Here is a 2932-nt window from a genome sequence, read left to right as displayed (position 1 = left end):
GGAGTGCTGCACTGAGGAGAGGTATCTATGTCGGTCGGTGAGGCCTGGCACGAAGTCGGCGTTCCAAAACATCCCAGAGGTGTTCTATAGGATTCAGGTCAGGACTCTGTGCAGGGCAGTCTATTACAGGGATGTTATTGTCATGTAACCACTCCGCCACAGGCCGTGCATTATGAGCAGGTGCTCGATCGTGTTGAAAGATGCAATCGCCTTCCCCGAATTGCTCTTCAACAATGGGAAGTATGAGAGTTCTTAAAACATCATTGTAGACCTGTGCTGTAATAGTGTCACGCAAAAAAACAAGGGGTGCAAGCCCCCTCCATGGAAACACGACCACACCATAACACCACCGCCTCTCTTTACTCTTGGCGCTAAACATGCTGGCAGATGACGTTCACCGGGAATTCGCCATACCTACACCCTGCCATCGGATCGTCACATTGTGTATCGTGATTGGTAACTCCACATAATGTTTTTCCACTGTTTAATCGTCCAATGTTTACGCTCCTTACGCTAAGTGATGCTCATTTGGCATTTACCGGCGCGATTTGTGGCTTATGAGCAACCGCTCGACCATGAAATCCAAGTTTTCTCACCTCCTGCCTAACTGTCATAGTATTTGCAGTGGATCCTGATGCAGTTTGGAATTCTTGTGTGATAGTCTGAATAGATCTCTGCCTATTACACATTACGACCCTCTTCAACTGTCGGCGTTCTCTGTCTGTTAACAGACGAGGTCAGCCTGTATGCTTTTGTGCTGTACGTGTCCCTTCACTATCACATCGGAAACAGTGGACCTATGGATGTTTAGAAATGTGGAAATATCGAGTACAGACGTATGACACAAGTGACACCCAATCACTTGGCCTGTTCGAATCCGTGAGTACCACGGAGCGCCCCATTCTGCTCTCTCACGATGTCTAATGACTACTGAGGTCGTTCATATGGAGTACCTGGCAGTAGGTGGCAGCACAATGCATGTAATATGAAAAACGTATGTTTTTGGGGCTGTCCGGATACTTTTGATCACATAGTGTAAGTCATCGTAGGGAAGTAATGCGTATGTGCCAGTCAGTTGTATGTAACCAGCAGATGAAGATGGGCTGGCGAGGAAACGTCACAAATGGCAGAAAGGAGCTATCCTGTTCGGGCATGCCCATGACCATAGTTGCCCGATTTGCTGGTGTACCAACGCGGACTGTCCAACACGTGTATAAGGAGTGGTGTGAAACTCGCAGCCATATAACACCGTTCAAGAACAGTGGCCGTTAAAAGGTCCTAACCGACAGAGACTGAACGAGAGTGTCACGTGCTGTCAGTGATAATCTGTTTCAAACACTACAGTATTGTTGCTGTCATCAACGCACGTCAATCTCATGCAGTTTCCGACCGAACACTGCGAAGAAAATTTCATGCAGTGGACATTTGTAGTCAGGTACCTCGCAAAAGCTCATTTCTCATAGTGCCACTCGAAGCTGCACGTCTTCAATGAGCTAAACAACACAGAAACTGGACAGCTGACTGGATGCGATAATAAGGTCCGATGAGTAGTAATCTTGTGCCTTTTTAAATGATGCAATACACCCACTGCATAGGCGACCCAATTAGCGGTTTATTCCGCAGTGTGTTGGAGGTGTAGTTCAAGTATTGGTGGTTCTTTGATGTTTTGCAGGTATTTCCCGTACCATAACGTGCACCTATTCTTTCAGGTTACCGTGAACTCGATGTAAGGTATTTATTTCAATACTAGCTGAGTACCTAGCGTTGCCTGAGGCTGTATTCATTCCAGCCTTCTATTAGTCCAGCTCACCCTATCCTTATCTATCTCCAACTTCTCCTTTCCCTTTCTCTGTCCATTAGTCCATCTCATCCTACCCATATCTATCTCGATCTCCTCCTTTCCCTTTTTCTGTCCATCTCCTCCTCATTCTCCTCTCTCTACATCACCACCAAACAAATAGGTGGCTGATGGTTCGTAGCCTCACAGTATTTCTTTCCAGATAATAAGTAATGTGTGCACCAAGTTTGGTTTAAATCGATTCAGGGTTTTACGAGGAGTCTCTTACTCGCAGCTTTGCCAATATACGAACATGTTACAAATATTTAGTATAATTCACACATATTTGTACTGATTTTTCACCCGTATTTCTAGAGAATTTCGCCCTACAGTTTCATTTTCACGCAGCTCAATGTTTATGACATCGTATCTCCAGGCATATGTGTAGTACAATGAAATAATTCTGCAAGTACATCGAGTGGGATATGTGGATACTGCTTGCGAAATGCGTTCCGAATAGCGTTAGAGGTAAGGAAGTAATAAATTAAAACGTCATGCTTCATGAACAGCGTAAATGTAGTAAGTGATGAACCTTTTCCCTTTCAACATTTTGTGGAAGCTGTTAGAGAGAAAAAGTTTCTTAAAGGTTTGAAATTACGTGTAATGTTTGTTGCAAGTCACTAAGTGCTCTGATTATCAAATATTGGTTGAAAAAAATATGGGTATTAGCACGTTGGGGGCTACTCTGCTTTTTCACCTGCACCCTCGTAACAGCTACGGTAACGGCCTTGCCGCAGTAGATACACCGGTTCCAGTCAGATCACCGAAGTTAAGCGCTGTCGGGCGTGGCCGGCACTTGGATGGGTGACCATCCGGGCCACCGTGTGCTGTTGCACATTTTCGCGGTGCACTCAGCCTCGTGATGCCAATTGAGGAGCTACTCGACTGAATAGTAGCGACGCCGGTCAAAGAAAACCATCGTAAAGACGGGAGAGCGGTGTGTTGACCACACGCCCCTCCGATCCGCGTCCTCAGCTGAGGATGACACGGCGGTCGGATGGTCCCGACGGGCCACTTGTGGCCTGGTGACGCAGTGCTTAGTGCTCGTAACAGGTACGCGGTTCTTACCCCAACGGCGATTCTTTCCATGTAGTA

At 46.3% G+C, this 2932-nt stretch overlaps 1 pseudogene; it reads left to right on the top strand.

The window, feature by feature from the left end:
* Nucleotides 1-2555: 2555 nt before the first annotated feature.
* Nucleotides 2556-2673, top strand: LOC126250520 (5S ribosomal RNA; annotated as a pseudogene).
* Nucleotides 2674-2932: the final 259 nt, after the last annotated feature.

Source organism: Schistocerca nitens, chromosome 3 (assembly GCF_023898315.1).
Source record: "Schistocerca nitens isolate TAMUIC-IGC-003100 chromosome 3, iqSchNite1.1, whole genome shotgun sequence".
NCBI lineage: Eukaryota > Metazoa > Arthropoda > Insecta > Orthoptera > Acrididae > Schistocerca > Schistocerca nitens.
This window is presented reverse-complemented; position numbering and strand designations above follow the sequence as displayed.